Source organism: Topomyia yanbarensis, chromosome 3, assembly GCF_030247195.1.
Source record: "Topomyia yanbarensis strain Yona2022 chromosome 3, ASM3024719v1, whole genome shotgun sequence".
In the NCBI taxonomy this organism is placed as follows: Eukaryota; Metazoa; Arthropoda; class Insecta; order Diptera; family Culicidae; genus Topomyia; species Topomyia yanbarensis.
This window is the reverse complement of record NC_080672.1, coordinates 12,885,972-12,911,721: the sequence shown is the minus strand read 5'-3', so window position 1 is coordinate 12,911,721 and position 25,750 is coordinate 12,885,972. Positions and strand designations below refer to the sequence as shown.

Below are 25,750 nucleotides of genomic sequence, written 5' to 3'. Positions count from 1 at the left end.
AATCGAAGCAATTGTCAGGGGGCAAATGTTAGGGTGATTCAAGTTTGGAAAGTTTCGCTGCATTATAGATGAAGAATAAATTTGATTGGGTTTCGTGGAAGCAGGCGCAGCTGGAAGTTGTAAGGTTCAATCTAAAAAGGTTTGTTTTGTTTGAGTCGAAACTTAGTCAGGTTCTAATCGTGTCATTAAAATGTATGATCTGATTGGAGTTGGGATTAGAACTGGGCTCATGCTTTGGGGTAAAAATTTAATAATTGAATGTTAACCCAATCGTGTCCCAAATGGAGTAAATAGGGCAAGTTTCCGGAAAAATGATTCGGCGTATTTGAGTCCATGCGGATTGTTGGTAAAACTTTTTCGTAACATTTTCAAATTTTTAAATATATGGAAGCTGGTGTTAGAACCAATTTTCCTATTCTGCTTTACTGGGTCTGGTTTGAAAGTGTCAAAGTTTTACTAACAATTAGCGTGAAACTGTCACAAGCAGACTTGTACCGGCGTTAGCTGAAAACAGCGGATAACAGTATATATTTTTCGACTCAAAAATTTGTTCTAGTTGTTAATTTGAATCCTTTGGCAGAAAGGCCAAAGTCAGTTATGATTAGAAGTAGTTGCTAAGCATAACACATCATTTTGATTAATTTTAGTATTTTAAGATTAAAAAGTAGTACATAGCGATTACAGAGCAGCCTGAAGAATTGGGAATAGGTTCACATATTTTATTACAAAAAAATGATTTATTTTAAGTAAAGGTTTGTCTAAATCCGTACCTGTAATGGCTGATTTGTCCTCAAACTAATGATTCTTTAATATTTCTTTGTATAACAATATCGTTGTCGATATGAAATATCGGTAAATTTACTATCTGTAATATATAAAAGATTGAGTTCACTATTTCTAGTATAATGTTCTGAAATGATCTGGATTCGTGATATCAGATTTTTGATCTCAGATAGTATGTGGAGATCCCACTTATTGAGGTTATTACCAAATAAAAATCAAAATTATTGAGCCTCGAAAATTCAGAACCCGAAGTTAATGAGTCTACGTGGATTTCTGGATGGCTGGATTGAGATTCAAAGTTATGGATCTGTTTTTATGTTATGAAAGTTTGTCGATCTTAGAGAAACTTATTCCAACCGATTTTATAAACTAATATAGTAATCCAGGTCGTTGCGCATGATAGGGCTGTTTTGTACATAAAGTGGAGGTCATTAGACTACTTTTATATTCTTTTAACTCAATGATTAGAAGAAATTTTAATACTGTGAGCCTTTATGATACTTAAAATGTCATTTGACCAAATCACTCTGAACTTGCTCGTCGGTACCCTCCAATGATTCTGATGACATGCTGCTCATGATTGTGAAGGAATCCTTCTCCAGATTACGGTGGAATCCTGCTCCGTATTTTGACGTTTTCTGGTTCAGGATTCAGACGAAATTCCGCTCAGGGTTTGGAAAAAACCATTTTCACGATTGTGGGTGAATTTTTTCTAGAATTATGATGAAATCTTACTTTGGATTCTGATGAGATCCTTCGCAGTATTTTTTATTGGGATATCACGATTATGAGAGAAGACTTGGGATTTCAGTGAAATTTAATACATCTGTTTTCAGGTTGTATTCCAGTCGGGATTCCGAAGAAATATTTCTTATGTATCTTTATTATCATTTAAGAAGAAGGCTTCTCAGAGTTTTCGTGAAATCTTTCTCAAATTAAAGTTCTGCGCATAATCATAATTTGCGCAGGATTCCGACAGGGTCGTGTTCTTGTTTCTAATTGAATCCTGTCGAATATTCTGATAACAATCCTGCTCAGGATTCTGAGTTTATCCCTCTCAACATTGGGATGGAGAATAATTTTTCCGTTTTATCTAGCTCCTGATTCAAACAGAACCCTGAACAGTGAACAAGAAAGCTAATGGCAACCTTATTATAATTTTGATGGAATATGATAATGTAAAATTTGACCGTAAGCTTAGTGTGAATAAAGGAAACGACTACTCTGAAACGTTTGCAGCTACATCTGGCATACCACATGGTTGCCATCTTGGACCTACTCTACTTTAACGATATAAGCTACATAATGAGTGATCCCCAACGACCCACTCCTGAATCGGTTCCTAGTCCCATCACGAGTGTCTGTTACAAATTTGAACCAAATCGGATAATTCTATCTACCGGAGCAACGTAATCGAAGCATTTTTAACAATTTATGGAGAAGCGCCGAAGTGGTGTGAGATTTTAAACCTATTTTCAGGGAACACGTCGCGTATGAAATTGGTTGAGCATCACGAAACCTGGGCTTAATCTTTCGTACACACCAAAAAAATCTGAATTTTATCGTTGACGTAATTGCAAACATGACACAATTCAACAAACCGTAATTTACGAAATGACGGAACAGTACCGTGTTCAATTCAATTTTACATGAAACATATACTTTACATACGCAAGCACATAAAATTACACTTCCTACCATTCAGAACAAACGCTGTATGTGGAGTAAAATTACATGATTTACGAAATTAAACGTCATGTAAAATTAAAATCAAACGTAAAACTAAGTCATTTTTGATGCTCGTATATGTCAGGGTCAGGAGACGTAAATTTACACTATTTTTTCTAGGTGTGTACTTCCAAATCATGTACAGATAAATGCCTAAAAATCAGTACTGTTCCCTAGACCTGACATCTTAAGAACATTGTTCGGCGGTTTGGAACCCACTCTACATGCACGACTGCGAACGAATTGATGGAATCTAGCACAAATTTATACGATTTGCTATGAGGTAGCTTCAGAGCCGTAGTGTGCGGTTGGTCGGGTTGGCCCCGCCAAGGGTACTAGTCTCAGAGGGGCGCTGAAGTCATGACCGATTTATTTTTTATTTTTTTGTGAGGATAAATCTTGAACTAAGTCAAGATAATGTGCCTTACATATGAACATAACACTACAAAAGAAGAGAATGTAATCACCAATGTAATGTAATGTAATGCTCGAGGAGAATCTGAGTCAGTGTAATACTCTTCCAAAAGAGCATAATGATTCGTCATGGGGAGTGGCGTTGCACTTTTTAGTTTTTTTTTGCAAGATTGCTTAGATCGCCTTTATAGGGAACACTTTAGATTCCTAGAACCTTAGATCATATGGATTCTCTCATGGTAGGCATACCTATTTTTCAGCATACTTAATGCAAGAGTCAACCTAACGATTCCCGGTACAACAGCCGAACTGGTAGACGATTCTTGTCGATGAAAAAGTAATTAAATACCAACGTTCACCCGATCCATCCAGTGCATTTTCCATTCAAAATCCTTCGCTCAATGAAGCAAAGGAACCTTGAAACAGCCTACCCCATGCACAATTTCGAATCGGTGACTCCTCCGTCGATCTCTACTTTGTAAGCGGACATTTAGACGCGGCAGTCCTTTATACAAGCCTTGTCGCCACTAACACCGTTTGCTTGTTTTAGACAGAATATCACAATTCTGGACCACCTTTCGGGATATCTGTCACTGTTGAATATGTCTGCGTTACTTCTTTCAAGATCTTTACAATACTTGGCGGATTATTTTTGGTCCGAAAGAAGCTTAAATATGGACCAACCGACTAAAAACTTCAAGAATACGAAGGCAGAGACAGAAATTACGGGAGATATAATAAATTGAAGACAAGCTAAAGGATTTTAATGCAAACATGTGGTAAGTCTAGGGGTCCGCAAAGGATGACATTCCCAACGGTTTTTAACCGAAACTGTTTTGTCAAATCAGCAAAACTTTTTATGTGATTACCTATAAATGAGGAAACTGCGGACTGCACTGTAACATCACTTTGACCCTACCAATTCACGTTGTCAGTACGCATCGATCCCTCAGCTTTAATCGAACGAGTTGACGTTCAAACTAGAATAAGACAATTGCACAATAACATTTTCCGGAGAGCACCTTTTCGGTGGTTTAATCACACAACAAACGCTACCCTCACTGAAACACAATGAATTTTTAATCATGTGTCAAATTTATTTGACTTTCATTTGAGCAAAGATGTGATAAGAACGAGGTTTCTGAGATTTAAAAAGTGTTTAGATTAAGGTAACATTAATGGAGCCTTTTGCGGACTGTTAGTGATTTACGTTGACTAATAAATAATTAAATAAATAAATAAAATTGAGCAAGATTGCGCCTAAATCCAGAGTTTTCATTAGTATTTTGGGTGGGATTTCATGAGAATTCTGAGTTGGATTTCATTACAAACTGGAACAGAATTACCTTAGAATTACCTGATTGAATTGGTTGGAGGCCTCGTACTGTAGCTAGATAAAAAATGCGTCCGGTAGCCTGCAGCAATAGATTTTAGTTGCGCTGAAAATAAGATCCATATCAAACTTTTTTAATTTTATTCTGAGTGGATATACCATATTTTTGTTGAAATCGACAGCTATCCATTTTAAGGCTAAGGTTATGAGAGCTTGTTTGCTAGACATCTTGTTTTTTGTGAATTATTGATTGGATGGATACCCATTGAAGATAAATTCTGTTTCTTACTTACTTTTTACTTCTTCCCCTAAAGGTAAACTAAGCATTATATGAACTTTACAATGAAAAGCGGCCATTTTATGCTGGTAAAAATGGTTTGAAGTATTTGGTATAATTTTTTCATTATTCGTTGGTTTCCTGTATATTTCGAGAGTCAAGGCCCCCCTCTCTCTTTACCAGGACATCCAGAAAGCCCAATTTTTATCTTGCTCTTGTACAAACTTAATATTTTTATGGATGTTGTTAATGACTTCTAACATTTCGGGTAATTTTTTTTTCGTTTGATGAAGCAGAAGATATCATCAACGTATCTCCACGAGCGTTCTGGTAACATAAATTTTTCTTTCTGACATTCCTCTAGATTTACCATGAATAGTTTACAAAGAAAAGGAGAGAGCGCATTACCCATTGGAGCACCCTTAGTTTGTTTATAGAAGACACCCCTTACTTTTCTTTTCTACATATTATTGCCATTTTGTTGGAGTAACCAATCCTCTAAAGGAGTTAATTAAATCTTTACGGGGACACTTGGGAATAAGGCGGTTACATCAAAAGAGACCATTATTTCATCCTCTTTGGTTTGGATGCTATTGCAAAATTAAGACCCTGGTTTAGTAAGTTTGATTGCTCCTTAGTCAAATTCTCGAGAACCTGTACCGTCGATTCGGGCGAGCGCTCAATGAAATATTTCTGTTTTAGATTAGCTTCGATTTTTTTTTGCCATTGTTACTTTCATCAAAAATAATTTGAATTTTTCTTGATGCTCTTTGGCTAGCATCTAGTTACCTACGAACTTTCTACCTGTTTTCTGTATAAAATGTTGTGGCAATAACAATCTTTAGACTTATATGAACACTGAAGGAGACTATAATAATTTCGTGACGTTACAACAATTTGACGAATCTTCATTCCATAAATATATTATAACTTTATCAAATGAACGCCTTCATCAAAACTTATTACATATTCAGAAAGTAGACAAAATTTCACGAAAAATTCAATCGATATAAACTGAATATACTGGAAGAGGGTTGTTTATGACCAATAATGTAACGTGACGTTACAACGCGTCACAAATTAGAACATTCAGCGTATGTCATTAAACTTCAAAATATCTGCTCTATAACATTTTTTATCAAGAACCAATCTTCTATGAAGTATTTCTAAATAACTTACGAATAATTAGGTGTCATTAAATATAAAGTTAATTGTTTTGTTTCTTTTTTAGCATCTTTTACATTCGTGACGTTACAACGCTCCTTTCTCAGGAAAAGTGATATCGCATTGCGTTGTAACGTCACGAAAATCTTCAACTTTTCTATAACTCCGTAAATCACGCTAGTGCTACTGTTTGGAGTAGGGTTGCCACCCCTCCGGGTTTGACCCGGAGACTCCGATTTTCGGAAGCGATCTCCGGGTTTTACATCAATTTCGCCGAGTTCGGTGGGAAGAAGCGCAATTTCAATTTTTGTGGAATTATTTTATTCTTTACAAAATACAAAAGTCTAAGTTAACTATTACTCTGGTTCAGTTTTATTTTGTCCGACTAACTCTTCGTTTCAAGATGGCGAGGATGAGTTTACCAAATATTGCTGATTTCTTTCACATAGCAATGAATGAAAAATAAATCAAATTTACTCCAAATTAAGGAAAGTAATATTTCGCTATATGCTAAAATTGAAATGTTGCATCCCACTAAGTCGCTCCAAATGGTGTAAAAAAGTTATTTTGCTGCAATTTTACCAAATCACTTCACCGTTAGTGGTGCTGCACCAAGGTATGGCAGATTTGTTCTAATCCAACTGGCTAGAGCAACATCGACTTCTTCCGGTGTTGTTGCTACTCCTGCAGCGACCATTAACTGTTGGCTTTTACCCCTTTGTTGCGACCTCTGGTGATGAATAACCGACACCACAAAGTGCTTCCCATACGATACCGCTGCCTGCCTCCTTTGCTCGCCTTTTCCTGTTATTTGTAGAGAAGAACAATGCTCGTTCTACTTATCCTCCACAGCGAGAGTAGCTGGTGCTTTTATATTCTATACACTTAGTCGGGGAAGTGAAATACTACACCTGATTAAAACGAAAAAATCGTTCTCAATCGTGAACAATTTACAGCTTTACTCTAACGTAGTAATAAAAAGCAATTAAACTGCTCTAAAATACCGAACAATCGCTTTGATCCAAATTTCTGTCTAGTTCCATCCAAAATCCACCCCCCCCCCCCTTCGCCGGTCTGTGAAAATCTCCGGGTCAAAGCCTATTCAGAGGTGGCAACCCTAGTTTGGAGTGGCTGTTCGGCCATCTATGGGAGCTGTCCATAAATGTCAGCTTCTTTATCCGAACAGCCTAGATAAGCCGTGTAGTGTCGGTAGTGGTTGTTTCAACCGGCTAAGAATTACACTACGGACTACCTGTTCCGGTGGAAACACCAAACAGGGAACCCCAATTCCATAGTGTCATGCGACCCGTGCTATGGGTAAAATTGTTGAGGGGGTTTAAAATATTCTCAATGGCGAACGGAGCCTGGGAAGAGCCGGGCGAACTCCCCAGTAACTGGCTGTGGTCCACTAGGAGGTTGATAACTCTATTATCTTTCTCCGGACAAAACCAGCTTAGAGGCCGCGTGGCATCCGGCGGGTTTGAAGTATGTCAGTTATGGAAATAACTGTCAAATTCATTCGCAAAGGTGGCCGCGTCACTTATGAGGAGGCAAAGAGCTTTAGACCGATCAGTCTGACCTAGTTGCTTCTCAAATCAGTGGAACGTTTAATCGACCACTACATTCGGGATGGTAGCTTGGGCGAGCACCCGCTGCATGCAATGCAACATGCATATCAGCGGGGGAAGTCTACTACCACCCTGTTACACAATGTTGTCTACAACATTGAAAAAGCTTTTTCACAAAAGCAATCAAGTTTAGGAGTTTTTCTCGATATTGAAGGTGCTTTTGACAACGTTTCTTTCGAATCCATTTTGGAAGGAGCACGAGATCATGGAGTACCTTCATATATCACGAACTGGATACACGCAATGCTTAGCAACCAACATCTGTGCTCATCGTTAAGACAAGTAGAGATGAGGAAACTGAGTGTCTGCGGATGTCCTCAAGGTGGTGTGCTGTCACCACTTCTATGGAACCTTTTCGCCGATAGCTTGTTGAGAAAACTAAATGAGCTTGGGTTTCCGACGTATGGTTTCGCCGATGATTATCATATAATGATCACCGGTATTTGCATTAACACACTTTTTGATTTGATGCAACAAGCCTTATGTGTTGTTGAGCGGTGGTATCTTCAAGTTGGACTATCAGTTAATCCAAATAAAACCTCAATGGTGCTTTTCACGCAACGAAGGATTACAATCGGAGCTCGTCCATTGCAGTTTTTTTACTCTGAAATTATTGTCGAAGATCAAGTTAAGTACGTTGGGGTAATTCTCGACTCAAAACTTAATTGGACAGCTCACATCGATTTCAGGATCAAGAAAGCTTGCATGGCCTTTGGCCAATGTAGACGGGCTTTCGGCAAATCTTGGGGACTCAAACCCAAGTACATTCAGTGGATCTACACAACAATTGTTAGACCAATACTGGCATACGGGTGCCTTGTTTGGTGGCAGAAGGGAGAAGTCATGACAATCCAATCAAAGTTAAACCATCTTCAGAGAATGGTCTTGATGGCGATGGCGTTCTCGACAACACCTACTGCTGCTCTCGAGGCACTCTTGAACATAAAACCACTACATGTGTTTCTGAAACAAGAAGCACTTTCTTGTGCATACCGTCTTAAGGTTACTGGGCTCTGGAACAGTAACCCAATAGATCGTGTAACTAGCCACACAAGACTGTGGCCCCAAATGGTTACTTGGGATGAATATATACTTGCTCCCAGTGACCTTACACTCACATGTAGTTTTCCTTCTAAAACTTTCAATGTGAGAATTCCTCTTCGTGAGGAATGGCTGTCTGGCTGGATGGAGCGACAACTTGAAGAATACGTAGTTTGTTATACGGACGGTTCTTTGTTGGAGGGCCGAACCGGTGCTGGTGTCTATTGTCATGAGATGAGATCAAACCAATCTCATTCGCTTGGTAGATACTGTACCGTATTCCAAGCTGAAATCTTTGCGATTCTGTGTGGCGTACAATCCGCACTTCAACCGGGAATTTGCGGCAAAAGAATCTATTTTTGCTCTGACAGTCAGGCTGCCCTGAAAGCACTTAGTTCGGCAGATTCGAGATCGAAATTAGTAATCGCATGTCGAACTCAAATCGAAGAACTTAGCATTTCCAATGCTATCTACCTTCTATGGGTACCCGGTCATTCCGGTATTACTGGAAATGAATGGGCGGACGAATTGGCTAGAGCTGGCGCTGCGACTGATTTCGTTGGTCCAGAACCAGTTCTACAACTGTCAATAAGTTGGATAAAGCACAAGATTCGCTCTTGGGCTGCAATCGAACATGCCAACCATTGGCGTAGCTTGCAAACTTGCGTTCAAACAAAGGCTTTTCTGCCGGATGTGAGTCCGAAAATGTCAAGAAATTTGTTGCATTTTTCCAAGCACAACTGCAGTATTCTGGTCAGGGCACTGACTGGACATTGCGAACTCAATTATCACCTGGCTACTATTCAGCGCGCTGAGTATTATTCATGTGATCTTTGTGAATCCGATTACGGAACATCATATCATTTGATATGCAATTGCCCTGTATTAATGCAATTGCGCATCCGGTTTTTTTGGTTCTCCATACATAGATGAACCTATGTACAGAGAGCTGAAATTTAAGGATATGCTTTTGTTCCTAACCCAGTGTGGTAAAGAGCTATAGTTTTTTAGCCGTATTTGAATGACAATATCTCTTCGGGGGTGTTGTCGTTCTGTTATCTCAATATCCCCTCGGGGGTGTTGATATATCCGCTCACTGTTTGAGTAGAGGTTCTAAATCCCTCCGGGGGTTGGAAGTTTTATTTCTGCTGTTGTAGCACCTGCAGATCGTTCAGCATCACTCCGGGGGTGCAGAATGTTCTGTTTTAATTGTTCTGTGTCGTTGTTTTTCTTACCCCTAACCTTACCACTTCCCCAATCCTTCCCATCAGGAAAATGATGAAAAGACGATTCTTGGCAAGGCACAAATCTCCGATCAACATGGGGAACGTGCCATTTGAGCCAGACGCTACTGATTCCTGATTCCTGAACGTAGTAATAAAAAGCAATTAAACTTCTCTAAAATACCGAACAATCGCTTTGATCCAAATTTCTGTCTAGTTCCATCCAAAATCCACCCCCCCCCCCTTCGCCGGTCTGTGAAAATCTCCGGGTCAAAGCCTATTCAGAGGTGGTAACCCTAGTTTGGAGTGAAATTTTAAATATTTATTACATATAGCCATGTTAATGATATTACTCGAATTAACATATGGGGTTGTCCAAAAATCACGATGCAGTTTATTTTTTAAATTGTGGTAGAAATAATTAATCAAACCAAGAATTCTTTTCTTTCATATCTGTTATAGATAGATTTGAACCATTTGACAAATTTATTTATTTGATACGGCTCAATATGGTAGTTTAACGGAGCCGGAATAGTATAGATTTTAAAACATATTTCACAAAATAATATAAACTGGCAGTATTGCTTTGTTTGATTTGGAATAAAAGGTTCCCGATCCGAGTTTATAGTATGATATTTGCATTGTTAGGGTCAAACAAGTGGATTTATATGAGAAAGCGAGCACAATTTAAGCGCCAGACAATCGATAGGGCTCGATACACTGAAGTATTGTATATGTTATAGTTACTTTTTGCTTGGGGAGACGACCGGATGAAGATGTTATAAAAAAGTTATAGTTACAAATATTCAGGGAAAAAAACACGTCTCATCACCGTGATGTTACGAAAGGATGTGTTACATCCAGTCGTTGATTCGACGGGATTTAAAATGTTGGCAAAATCCAACAAACACTCTCCATCTATCTTTTTCGTGCTCATTTGCGACCATGGCAGCCAAAGCCTTTTTATCCGACTCTAAGCAATTGAGACGATTTAGTGTGGTCAACCAGAAAAGTCTTTGTAGACAACTATTGCACTGAAATCTCCCGTAAATTCGAATGGATAATCGTCCATATCGGATTTAATACCACAGACAATTCGATGATGTAGCTGCTTCAACGATGTATTTCGGTTTGTAACGGAAGAATTGGTTGGTGACTGACTGACAGCACGTGCGACTACAACGGTGGTTGCGGACAACCTTATAACTGGCGGCTCGTCGAAGATAGCGAAGTGTGAAATGGTTGATTGCTTGCTTGAAAGAAAGAAGTATTCAGGGAACGAATTGATATTCATGCCTAAATTCTACCCCAAGCACAAAACTCGGAAATTCCCTCACAACCTTCCAACGCATGTCCTGGACTACGTTGTTGTTAGCGCGATTTCATCGAAACGTATCATATGACCAGCCAGCGTCGAAGACTTTAACTGAAATAAAATGTGCCGTTTTACAATTGTTTATTAAAAGTACCTCGCCCAGTGCATTCGAGTTGTGTAGATCGAATCTTATATAAAATTGGTTTATTTTCTGAATCTATAATTAGGTTTGATGAAAGATTTCATTTGAAAAAGTTAGAACAGATTTATAGAATGAAGGTCGAAGGTCTGATAAATCATTTAAGTGTCTGATAAAAGTTGATTTACGTGACGTTACAACGCAAAGTGTATCCTGTCGTAACTTTAGTTCCGCACATCCAATAAACGAAGTTGGATGCTTTTGGAAAAGTATTTTTGAATACAAAGAGAATTCGGAATATAAATTTGAACAAAATTGTAATTTTTTGATAAACTGAATAAATCGGCATTTTTCGTGACGTTACAACACAGAAACAGTCAAAACTTCTATTAGTTCAAAAAAGATTAGTACGCAAATATGAGTGAAAATCTTTCTAGTTTTATTATTCTACACTCAATAACGAACAAATTCCTTTAAACAGATTAAAATTTCAATAATAGTTTCATGAAATAGAACTTTTTTTAGAAGTCAATAATTCAGAAACCTTTTTTCCGTGAAATTCAACTTATTTCTCTATGTATTTTTCAACTATTTGTAGAAATGTCAAAAATTTGATTACATAATTTTTCAATGGTTTAAACACTACCAAAACGAAAAAAAAATTGTGATACCAAAAAACATCCTTCTGGTGTACAAGCCCGCGGAATGTGTCAATAGTTGAAATACTAGTATCAGATTGATGGTGAAAAGCAATAGTTTTTCATTATTCTTGTTATAGTGGAAATAAACGGAAGACGTTTATCTTAACAGGATTAACTGCGAGAAGCTCATTTAAGAAATTTAACTGAACATAGTGGAGATGCTGTAGTTCCAATCTTGAATCACCCTAGCAAAGCGACCGCTTATAACATGCAGCTACAAGTAGGCGAGTATCATTTGTCATTCGTCGCTTGTTGACGATGTCGAGGTTTGATCTTGATCTTCGAATTAGCTGTTAATTTACCAGCTAGCGGCAAACGATGTCTACGTTAAAGCGAGTGTTCCGTTATTTTGCGATTCTTTTGCCAACGAAAAATTTTAATATAAAAACGCTTTATAAACAGTCAACTCAAAATTGATTTCCAATAAGCATTGCTGATGGATATTTCAATTTGACATATTCGCCGTAAACATCATATTCATTTCGACACAGCAAGCTGTGAAATTTAATAGTCGCCCACAACCGATACAAGTTAGTTGAAAGTGCGCGATTTTTGCACTTCACTCCAGCAGTCAGTGACGGAAAACAGTTTGTTTAGCACATTGAAGCGCGGCAAAAGTTGCACATCTTCCAGCGTTTCGCCAGTCGTGTGTGTGTGTGTGTGTTAGAAGCGTGCGTTGCCCGGTCAATTTAGATTGTGATCTAGATGCAGAAGAGTGCGCCGCGCTGCTGATGGTAGGCATAATATATGCTGACGTAACAAAATTAGCGCGATTTCGCCGGTAATATTACTGCTGCTGTTGCTGTTGCTCGTGGCGTTTAGACTTAATGGACTAATGTGTTCACGTTTTGTGCGGTTGAGTTTAAATGGTCCGTAAATGTCAACAGAAATGGGGAGGGGAAGGAGGGAACAATTTACGAGAATTATGCGGTGACGTACAGGTGGTTATGTGAAATTAGTTTAATGAATGCGTGCACTATAACAAAATTAATTCAACGTAATTGCGAACCAAATTTTACTGGTATTATTCTAGCTTAGATGGGGATACTGTTATACGGTGATACATTTTATTTGATTTTTTTCAATCAATCCAATATTTCTTTAAACCTATACTGACACAGCAAAAAATCTAAGTTCACAAACGATACAACTATTAATTGACAAACAAACGACCAAACAACAAACGATAACTAACGAACGCACATTCATTTCCAATTAAACACCCGTGGATTTTAGTTTTTCCCTAAATGCAAAACTCTGTTCATGTTACTAGCATATAGAATTATTTTTGTAGATTACAATTGCTCGCTAATAAATGCAATATCTTAGCTAAGAGTACAAATCATGGCCCTCTGCGCGACGAGGCGCCACATCATCGCCATCATCAACATTTACATTCAGCATCACATTGTTTTTTTAGATCGTAGCAATCGCTTTCGCCAGCGTATTTTTGAAGTAGAAACGGGGGATCGTCAATTTCGTGTGTTGTAGGGCAATGTTGACGAATCTCTTTCTGTGAAATATTTCGGCTTTAGATTTTGTTAGATTTTTTAACTTGTAGTGTTTTTTTATATTAAATAGCGGTAAAACTTGTTTATATATTAAAATGTGTGAACAGTAGAAATTAAGTAATGATTTATCGCGATTTAGGTACTAAATAACAATCGTAGCAAAAATAAAAGCTGGGCACAAAAACTAGGCGAACCAATTAATTGCTAAGTATAGCTTTATGACCGATTATTTTAACCCCATTCAGACAGGAGTGGAAAAAAGCGTAGGAACCAAGCAGTAGCACCTATATAAGCTGTAAAGCTTTTCTCACGCAGTCATATTATACAACAACAAGAAAACGCGATACGCGAAATAGCTGGCCATGGAAAATTAGCTGTTGGATGTGTCAATTATCAGGCCTGATACCAGGACCTATTTCACGTAGTGCTAGCAGCTTGGCCGCCTGCACGCTGACCCAGTTGCCACCAACAGCTTGTTATCGATAGCAAGGCCTACTTTTTCCGCCGTGTTGCCATGTCACATAAAGCACAGATAATTTTTCTTTTCACCGTTTTTTCCCATATATCTAAGCAGCTGCTATTATTTTTTACGACCAAAACTTTTTTCTATCTTTTTTCTTCCACACCACATCCACCCTCGAAGGCGGTATGTTTCTCTGTCTCTCTCTCTTTTTCTTCTTTTTTTTTTGTTATCTTTCTCTCTCTTTCCTGTAGGCACAAAATCCGCATAAATGGCAAGGATATACTTTTATTACACCAACCTTTTGCGATCACTGTGGTTCGATGCTGCACGGGATCGCGCATCAGGGTTTAAAATGTCAAGGTACTCTCCACTCTATCTATCTCTATCACTCGCAAATCCTACCTCTACCCATCAGCTCACCGAAAACTTTATTTCTGCGCCAGCAATCCACCTTTCCGTTTTTGTAGGTCGTTTCTTTTACCATTCAATTTTTTCCAAAATTTCCCACTCATCATGCGCTTCAACCCTGAATCCTTTCGAAGCAGCAAATTCTCCAAAAAAAACGAACAAAGAGAAACCACAAGAAATGCCTGCCAAACTACCCTCACCCCCCACCGTCTTTCCTTTCGTTATTGAATGGCCATCTTGAAATTGCAACCCCGCTCGGAATGAATTGTTCAACTTAATTAGTCTGCTCGGCTTTGCCAGTTTGAAAGAGCGTCGTGCACCGTGCACAAGTACAACACACCCATAAACACACACACACACACAAGCACAGCTAGTGGACCACTAGAATAGATTAGAAATGCACCCATTAGTTAGTGCAATAGTACATTCAGCAACAATGAAAAACAACAACAACAACAATAACGACGGCACTTGCAGCTAGGCTAAAGGATGTTTATGCCCCTTTTGCGGTTAGTTACGCATATTTTAGTTTTAGTTGGTCGTATGGATGGACATCAAAGTAGTCTTAGCCCGGGGCAACAACTCTCTTGTAAATAGTTTCTTTCGTATGATTGTGGGTTCCGTAGAGGGGTCCTCGAATTACGCATTGCTGATGTCGATTGACTATAATTAAATGTATTTTAACTGTTGTAATTTTATTTTATTGGATCGTGTGTTATGTTAAAAAGGGGGAGTGACGTAGCTTGTTAATTAAAATATAGTTGACACAAGCTTTTAAAACCAACTTTCTGGAAAAGAGTCAATTTCGTTTACTCTGAACATTTATTCAGGTTTAGTTTAGTTTGGTTTCGCATGTAACATTCATTTATAAAGACGCGATTGTGAACTTATCCATCCGTTGCAGTCGGACTTCAGAATGAGTAACAAGATTGTTATAATCTAGGGTGACCATATGAGGCGAGCAAAAAACCAGGACAATCGAAAGGGGACTGCCTCCCCCCGTTACCTATCAATCGACTGTGCTTTCTCCACAGGTTTTCGGCAGTTACAAAGATCTTGGGTCGGGCAGGCAGAGCTTCGGCAGTAAAAAAGTTCTGCGGGTCTGAGAGGAAGAGCTCTACCAGAAATTTTTTCGTGGGAATTCGATCACCGTGCTTTTTAGGATTTACACACACACGCTCGAAGTTCTTGCTACACCACAACCAGCGAAAGTTTCATGCTGTTGTTGGAGAAATCGGAAATCCTGAATTGAGCATATGAGACGAATTATTATGAAATCGTCTGTGCAGGAACAGGCGAGGAGTTTTAAGCACTAAATACACGTCATTGAAGCAAAGCAGAAACATCAACGGTCCCAAGTAGCTTCCCTGCGCTATATCTGGTAATCTCGAATGACAACCATTGGTAAGCAGTATCACAATGATCGGACACGCTGTGGGTAGATTCTGTTGTTCCAGCATTCGTCGGTGGCTGAGTTGCAACTCCGGTTGTTGGTGATTTAGTTAATGTTGTTGGGTTTGCTCGCAGTTGATGTTATTTCATTGGAGGCTTTCACACATGGTTTGGCACGTAGGGATCCACAACTGGAATCGGTTCGATTTGTTCGATTACCAAATGTTGTTGCAAACAGACTTCAGCTCATTCATATGGTACGTACATACGAACGCCTCTGTCTCTTTTCAATTTCCATGTAAAAAAAGGAAGTTGGAAAAAGAAATAACGAGGTACTATCGAGAGATTAAAAAATGCAACGGATGGTACAATTGAGATATTCGAGTGTATTAAGTATTGTTTGTCGTACTCTGGAGCAGAGTGAATAAAGTGAAAACTCAATAATTAGAAATATAACGAGTGTTCAATAAAAAATGAGAATGATTTCAATACATTTCTGTAATTAAAGAAAACAGCGTAAATTCTTTTCTCTCCAAGAGAATTGCTCTCTGGACTCCCTATAAATGGGAGACATGTTTCTTTTCGCTCGGGTGCTGTCAGTTCAATCGAAGATGGCGTCGAAACAGCTAGTACTCCGCGAACGTGTTGTGCGGTTTTACGAAACACTTGGCCATCGTGGAAAAAAGTTCACGATAGACCACTTTCGAGACGAAAACGTGCCCATGAGTACAGTTTACCAGATCCTGGTATCCCTGAGCGTGGAGCGGAAGGCCAGTAGCGGTCGCCGGCAAGGATAATAACGACGAAGAAGAAGGAAGCGTTGAAAAAGCTGTTCGACAACAAGGACGAAACGAGTTTGCGTGATGTCGGCCTTGATTCACCGAGCCATCAAGATGGAGGACATCATCTGTCGGAAGAAGACTTGGTCCCCCAAAGACACGGACGAACAGATAGCGATCGTGAAATCGCAGTGCCGGTGGATGACGAACAACTACCGCTAGACGTTGTTGCTCTCGAACACCCACATTCCAGGAAATGACAGCTACTATTCCAGCGACAAGTCAGCCACACACCCCGAAGTAAAATACAAGTTTAAGCATAAATTTAAATGAAATGTTATGCTGTACATCGCCATATCGGACAGAGGGATTTCAGAACCGTGGCCATCAATCAACAAGTGTACCAGGAGGAGTGCCTTGAGAAAATTCTTCTGCCATTCTTAAAGGAGCATCATACGGTTGGGAAGTACGTCTTCTGGCCGGACAAGACGTCTTCCCATTACTAGTATCTTGAGCAGAAAAAGATACCGTACGTGCCGAAAGAAAGAAACCCCACTATCATGCCCCAGTGCCGTCACATTGGGGTTTTTTCTGCTCCCTCAGTGCTTTAGTGTATAAAAATAATTGGCGAGTGAAGAATACGAAGCAGTTGACCACCAGGATCCGGAATTGTATCCGGAAGACTGACGTCAGTGCCGTCCAGTGCTCTTGTGAGAGCATCGCGACTAAGTTGCGTCGTACGGCTGACCAGGGCCCCTTCTCTAATATTCATTGACGTTTTTGAAGAACAAACATTATGTTTTTAATAAAAAATTCTGAATCCGTTGAAGAATTTTTTTTTGTTTTTCAACTACATGATTGAAAAAACTCTCATTTTTATTGAACATCTGTTATTAGGCTTACAGAAGAAAAACCAGGACAAATCAAGCTTTTTCCTCGACTTCCCAGGACACCAGGACAGTCAGTGAAAAACCTGGACATGTTCTGGGAAACCAGGACGTATGGTCACCCTATTATAATCATCCATCCAAACAGTGCAAAAAATTTATTAAATTATCTCATTCGTCGTAATAAGAGAATCTCTCTCGCTGTACATAAATTGCAGCAAAAACAACATTTCCTAAATTTTGTAATGCATGTATTTAAGGAAACATTATCGACGAGTAATTAGAATTATTGATCAATTCATCGTAATGGCTTGTTCGTGAACTAATAAAACTATCATCAGTTCCAGTTCAAACAAACCTGGTAAAAGCTGCAAGACTCCTGTTGACCGTCGTACCGTTTATTTACCACCCAAAAAATCGACGCAGAAGCAATTTCCTAATTAGTATTTTTAACCAGTAACCGGAATATCCCTCCTCTAACCAGCCGAGGTGAGGCCCTACCATACATTCAATCAACTGCTGAAACGAGAGCATGCTTGATTTCTTATTCTCTCGTATCCTTTTACTGTAGTCGAAACAGGTGCTGGTTAGGATACCAGCTGTAACGTGATCTTCCCTGAAACCATATCGCTCATACAAAACAAACATACCCTTTAACGACACAAACACACATACACACGCGTACACATAAAAATAACCCACCCACCATATTACATAGATTAATCCGGTACCCAAGTATGCCCCTCGAGGAGAAAAGCTACACACGTAGCTATGACCGAATCACAAAGTAGGCTGCGGAAAAGGTCTTGTTGCGATTCATTCTTCTTCGTTGGGTTTGCGTGCGTCGGTATGCTAGGATCTGGTTTTCCACCTCCCGGCTCCTGCTTCAATTTCAAAACAACAACAACGGTCGGGATGTAAAATTTCGCACGGCTTGCTGTGATTTATTACCGAAAAAAGTATACCGATTCAAGCATTGTGTGTGATGGACTTTAAAGCACTATTCACAGCTTTCCGATGCGGTTCAGTAACGTGCACGGACATCAATATTCCCTTGTATATTTTTTTCATGCACACATTGGAAGTTTTTGTCATGACGCGTCAACGCAGTACCGAGCGGCAATTCAGAATTCGTTGTATTTATACATCATTGATGCCGACGCGTCATTTCATTTAGTATTTTATTTTTTACAAATCTTCGGCTGACTTTCGTTCAGACACGGTGTATTTGGCAAAAGAATCAGCATCTCTGAAACTTAAGGGATATGAAAGAAAGGACGTTCCCCTTTCAATTGCAACCAACATCAAAATAATCCGTCGGGTAGGGGTACAGAGCATATTTTTAAATTTTTTTTCCGTGAAAACGTAGGCTTTATATTGGAACTAGTTCACATTTCTACGCCTTGGTGTTTTATACATTCAAACAACACTAAAAGTGAGAATCAAATAGACAATTTAATTGGCGACAACTTTTCTAAAAATCGATCTGAAATAATCCGGAAAAGTTATGTAAGATTTTTAAGAAGTTATGTGTAGGTGAGTTTCACATGAAGCCTAGTGGTTTGAAATTTATGTAATTTTCGAAAAAAAAAGTTGGGTTTAATCGAACAATGCATTCAGAGGAATTTGAGTGCTTGATAAGTATTACCTTTTATTAGCAAATTATAATTACAGATTCCTCCTGATATAGGGCACCATTGATTTCTTTGAAATAAGAAGACTGACAAGTGACCAAATATGTGCGATATTCATCCTCTTTTCCAAGATGCTGGGTCATACAGAAAAAGCTTTTCCAATAACATATCTTTGTCTTCTTTTCTATTTCTTCGCTTGATCTCGAAGATAACTCATGTATTCTTCAATGAATCTGCTCCTTCATCGCGCCTTATCTTATTAACTAAATTCGACTTGAATTTTAGCATTACGAATTCAACCAACTAAATCATACATTACGTCGCATCAAAATATTTGACGGAATTTACTGCTACTTATTCGTCGATAATTTTAATTGACCTTCTCAAAATACGAATGGTTGACAGAAACAAAAAACTATATGTGTTTTAGGCTCAAGATTATAAACTTTCCCGATTGATTCGAGGGAACTTTCATTCATCGGAGGGTACTGCTAAGCTTCAAGGGTTTACTTACAATCATGTCACATTAGGTTTAGAAAGGAACATATGTCGCATAATTTAGGTTATGGTCTTTTAAGCGAAGTATCATAATTCCCTTCGAGGAGAAATGTTAAAACAAACCGTTTCTAATCGAACGAAAACCACAATAAAAACGATTCTTTTGTTTATTCTAAACTGTCTAAATTTGTGGTTAGCGTGTAACGATTCAATCGAAATTCCCCCACTAAGTATATTGTGGCAGTTGGATTTTACGCCCATTTCTTATAGATTATGCGAGAAATCGTTACTAAATAGACCTACCTTACTGTGCGAAGATGATTAATGTATGTCGAGTAACGGTTTCGGAATATCGACTATATCCTAACAACTCAAAGATTATTGCTCACTGTCACTCATATTGCGTTAATTTTGAAAAGGATCAGGGTTCTTAACCAAGCGCGGCAATGAAATCCGTCAAATATTTCAATGGCGTTAAAAGTTTCATCGAATATGAAATTTCTATGAAGAAGCTGGTAGAGTGTTAGGTTTATTAGAGGATGGTTGGAAAAGAGCATAAATAATATCGTACAAGTTTGGTCAACATTTATCTAGATCTCCCCACTCCACAGATATAAATGGTGACATCAAGTGGAATCTGGAATAATGATTTGATTTGGGACTTTTCAAGTCCTCAAATTCCTCTCAATACACTGTTTAACTAACCCCAGCTATTTGGCGAATAAATTAAGTGCGTGTACAAACCACCAAGACTCCTGTGAAACTAATTTAGACATAACTTAGTCAAAATCATAAACAACCTTTCCGGGGGATTTCAGATCGATTTTTAGTTATTAACAAAATTGTAGCCAATTGAAACCAGATACTCACTTTTAATGGTGTTCGAATGTCTAATGCACCATCTAGGGGTAGAAATGCGAACTAGTTCCAATATAAAACCGATGCTTTGACGAAAAAATCATCAAAAAAAGTTTCTCTGGACCCCCCGACGGACTATTTTGAAATTGGTTGCAAATGAAAGGGGAAAGTCCATGCTTTCATATCCCGAAATTTCAGAGATGCAGAAGTTCTTTTTCGTAATATTGTTGAAAAAAGACAGCGTGACCATAAACAATGTATTGAAGTTCAATGGATTTACGAATAATTAACAGCCTTAAGTGCGATCACGACATTATCTACCCATCCTTTTAGATTACGTTATTTACAATAATATACGGTGATGTTGCACCGATAAATACAGTTTAGTGTTGTTACTATGAAACTGTACACAGTCGCATTCCACTTTTTTAGGATTTAATAAACATGTCGCTTAAACATGACCGAATCTTGCAATCCTGGAAAAGAACCACTACTGTATTGATGCAAAACCCTTTCGTACATAACGAGTAAGGAAATTTTCTCACCATTCTCACGAAAATATCATGTTGATATTGGTTGTTAATCTATCATTCACAGCTGGAGTCGCCCTTGGTTTGCCAATGAAATGTTTTTTAATATCCCTTAAAGAAAGAAGTTCCATGGCGATACTTTACATGATTCTGGAGACCAACTAATTGGACTATTTCGCGAAAAGACTGTAACGGAGCTACAGATCTTGCTTTTAAGATAATTGCAGCCCATAGTGATCTTCACTTTTCTTGTATCACGTTCTCAGTCTCTGTTCTCGATCGGTTGGTGTTTGCCAGAAGGATACAATAATTGAAGCGCTGACACTCGAACCACACACTAGCTGATCGATTGATCTTCGGGTCTGTTTACGAGGCAAAGCTAATCGAGCAAATAAATTTGACTCGACTCGCTCTCATATAAGGGTGGACGAAACGGGGGTCTGGTCTATGCGGTACGAAACAAAACGAAAAACTCTTGCGCCTTCTTCTAATGAAACGAATATTCAACAGGAGATATTGTTCGTAACACAAAATTTCGTCTTAACGAAAACATTTGCGAAATTTTTCAAAAATCTTTAGATAAAAGTAAAGTTTCCACTTTTTAAATTTTTATATAGTAATATGTTTCCAATATTTGTAACTAATTATAAGTGTTCGGACATGAAACACATTTTTCAAAAATGTATGACTGCATATATAGTATTAGATAAAATTAACTCTACTCTCGAATTTCGAAGTTCCAATTTTTCCTAGTCAGACAAAGGCATACTAGTTCACAGTTCATCTAGCAAGGCAAAATTAAAACCTAATTCAGTTTTTATCCAGCGAATTCTATACTTTTACATCTAGGCCTTCTTTACATCGCAAGATTTTTTTATAACTTGAACATAAATTTATTGATGAATCAAGTATCCGTATGTGGGTAATAATTGTAAGATAATAAATTAAAAGCTCAAAAAATTACCGAATGAGCAAAATGAGATTTTTGAGGATATAAGGATTAAATTTAAAAGGCATTTTGTGGAACATTACCGTTAAAATTGTTGCATCAGGTATTATTCACATCTTTTCCAAAGACAGTAAATATGTCCAAAGCAACCAGAAGTAACACTTTAAAGTTCACATAAAGTTCTTAGCGAACTTTTAAGCTGCTTAAGCTTTAATGGAACTTAAAAGCTGCTTAAGCCGCTATTAGAACATAAAATGTATTGCAAAATTACCTAAAACGGGAAGCTTATGCAACTCCCTTATATGAACTTTTGGTTAGTTGGGGTATTATTCATCATACTAGTTTACAAAAAAGGTAAGCTGGGAGAAAAATCATTTTTTAAATGAGTGATCGCTGAGCACAAAAACAATATTCATTCTTTTTTCAAAGAAGCATTCTAGAGATTTGTGCATCACATGTAAACTTACAAGCGACCAATGCCGAAATATTTTTGAAAATGGTCAAAATATATACTAATTTCATTAATTTACACTTGATTTACACATGTTACACATTTTTGAAAGGGCAGATCATTACCTTTCGAACTGTAAATCGGTTTCTGTTTGCGTCGATCGAATGTTTCTTTTACGAAATATTAACGAATATGTGCAACGAGTACCCATTACATGTTTTTAAAAAAAATCTTGAAAATACTGTTTTGTAAAGAATACCGAGCATTTTTTGTGTTTAGCGATGCAAAATTGATTTAGAAAACAACGTTTTTCGTAGTTTAACGCGATTACTGAATAGCATACGGTTTTTTTCACCAGAGTCGGTCAGTTTAGCCAAGGGGGTGTTTACTGTTTATCCGATCGCTAAACCGTTGCTCCAATCAGTTATCGGCGTTTGTTCAGTTATCCTAAGTAGGCTTTAAGAATTGAAAACATCTTCGGTGGAATCATATGGAATCCTCGGAGGTCAAAATGCAAGAAGCACAAAAATATAAATTCAACTTATAAACTATACTAAGCTCGTGAAACATTTCACCAATTACGGTATAAAAGTAAGCTTCCACTGGCGAACAGTGGCACGACGAGTGACAAAACCCCAAAAATCAATGTCTTGGAATTCTTTTGTAAATATTTATTTTATTGTTTTCTCAGTTTGAATAAAATTATCTCACAATTTTACGATAATCGGATGAAAAATGAGTTTTTAACATGTCGTTGCAGCAAGTGATGTTGAGGATTTCCACTCAATTTAATTCATGAGAATTGTTCGTACCGTCGAACTTCAAATGGCGAAATACATGATCAATTGAAGTAGTTTTAATTTCTTTGTAAAGAAGAATGAATATGCAATTCTATAGATATCGTTTACGTTTGTACTGCATCAAGAAAAAGCAATTGAGAAATTCAATGTCATGTCAGTATTTATCTTTTTACGTCTTACAATTTTTGAGATAGTCTCCCATGGGTATCTTATCATTAGTCTGACTCAAAAATTGGTGCAGTTTCGAGATATATAGGCCTCATCTTGCGCAGAAGTTGGTATATCTATGTTTTTGAAAATACTCATATGGAGACGCCCTGTAGCTCTGTAAATCTTCTTACAAATCGGTTGCCTTAACAACATCATGTTTCAATCTCTGCCCAAGTAGCAACTCGCTACTAGTTTTAATCGTCTAAGTCCGAACTATGTTGCAACGAGAAAGCAATAAAGTTAATTTTGTTGCACTGGTTGAACATAGATAACATCAAGGTTATTTAATAACATCTTTTGTCACCAAATAGTCATTTATGTAGCCAGCTATAACATGTTCATTAATACTCCCAACTGATTGCTGATGCTGCCGAGTTTGTTGAAATTTAGTTACGAGTTTGATTTTGTGATAAATATTTTGACAATTGCTCATTTGTCCAACACCAAGATTCTTACTGAAAACGTTTCAGTTTACAAAGTCATATTCGTGTTATACGTATGTATCCGTCACATACCATCATTACGCCTTTCAGCACAAACTTACACGTATTAACAAAATGCTCTCGCAACACTGGATCAACAAATTCACAACTAATGCTTAGCAAAACGAAAAATCAGTTGTATTTTTGTTGGCATTACATTGCGAAAATTCACCGACGACACTTCATGCGCTCCACTTGACATTATAGAGGCATTGAACTGTACGGTGGCGTCAACTATAATATGTTCGGTGTTTTGGAAAAATATAAACAAATAGCATGTATGTTATTACTGACATTAAATAAAACGATTAAATCCTTTCCACACAGATCATATAATTAATATATTGGAAAATAATTTCGGAACTAAGAACAAGAAGGGTGAAACGAGTAGTATGAATTTGAAACAAATTATTTACTTAGAGTACCTTCCGAAAACAAAATAACGTGATCTTAAGAGTAATACTATTTAGAAAATTCCTTGTTTAAAATGTGAAGCATTTGAAAATACTATTCCATGATATGTTAATTTTAAAAATAATTTTTTTGTAATTGTTTTGCTGAATGACATTTTGTCTATGAATGCAAAAATTTCTTGATAACGCCACCCGGAAAGGGACCATCAACAAACCGTGCAGACAAAATTCCGGCATTTTTAGACCCACTCCCCATTCGTACACTTGAGTAGGCATTTCCCAACAAAAAGTATTTAAAAATATTCCTCTAAAATATTGTTTTCCAATTCGTACGGCGGTAAAATGGGTAGGTAGGTAGCATTTAATTTACAATTGAGATTATTTAGCAAATGAGTTGATGTAGTATCCTTATTTTTTTGTTGCAGCCTTCCTGAAAAAATCTACGCTTGAACTACCTTCACAAATTTTGATATTTCACCCAAAACAATTACTTTTTAGGCGAGGCTACTTTTTGGTTGAATGGGTATGGAAAACAAACAAAATGATGTTGTCGGTGTGATGAGTGGCCTGAAGATATCCTAGAAACTCCGTGGCATCCTATAAATTTTGTGTCAAAAATTATGTAGAGAACTGCTTGTTCCCAAATGTTGCCGTACAACACCTTTAGTTTCAGTTTTATTGGTGTAATAACAGCCGACCATCGATTAATTGAAACCAAGTTCGAAAGATGAATCATATTGAAAAAGAGTAATGTCGATTGACCGCCTGCTCTTGCGCTTCGATACCATTCGAATTTATGTCTCTCATAATCTCAACAACTAATGAGCTAGATGCCATAATTGAATACGGTAGAACTTGGTGAGCTAGGGAAAGTTTGGTTCAACGGTCTGTCATTTGTAATATTTCAGAAGATAACGAAAACTGAAATAATGAAAAAATTGATGATCACATGCCAACTCAGCCGTCAAATAATCCAAAATAAACATTAAACGTTGAAAGCACCCTTTATCGATAAATGTATTACCAAGGAGAAAAATATGGCAGCAATCAAATACTCTCAGTTCGTTTTTTGGAAAAATATCAAAGTCTCGTGGTCCACAAACGAAACATATGTGTAACACTGGTTGCGTTATTACCAATTTCATTTCCTATAACCATTGAGTCCTTATCCTTATCTGTTTGAGTTGCCGTTGGTTTAAAATAGCTTTTATTTCAGAGCAAATAGTTTATTTTTATTGCGTCTTGTAATAATATTTTCCTGTGCTTCGCAAAGGAGTATAACCCAATATTTCAACTATTGGTATTAATGCTACTACTGCGGCAACAGAAATATTTCGTTAAAATCATTCATGTCACATGTTTACATTTTTCCAAAACACCGAACATGTTATAGTTGGCGCCACCGTACAGTTCGACGCCTCTATAATATGAAGTGTAGCGCATGAAGTGTCATCGGTGAATGTTCGCAACGTATTACAAACAAAAATACAACTTAATTATTATTTTGCTGAACTTTAGTTATGAATTGGTCTATTCAGTGTTGCGAATACCTTTCATAAATACGTGTGAGTTTGTGATTCAATGACATGTGTCTGATACGTGCGTATGACAAGAATACGACTAGAACGTTTTCAGCAAGAATAGTATAGTAGAGGGTCATATTAAGGAAAGGTATATTTTGATGTGAACTGAAAATTGTTCGATGGAGACCAAACGTATGCTGGAATAATAGTTGTTTA

General features: G+C 37.7%; 1 protein-coding gene across 1 annotated transcript in view; it reads left to right on the top strand.

Moving 5' to 3' along the window:
• LOC131693840 (protein kinase C, brain isozyme-like) overlaps positions 1–25,750 on the top strand; it is a 101,463-nt gene that overhangs the window by 35,699 nt on the left and 40,014 nt on the right. The gene's annotated exons all lie outside the window — the stretch shown is intronic.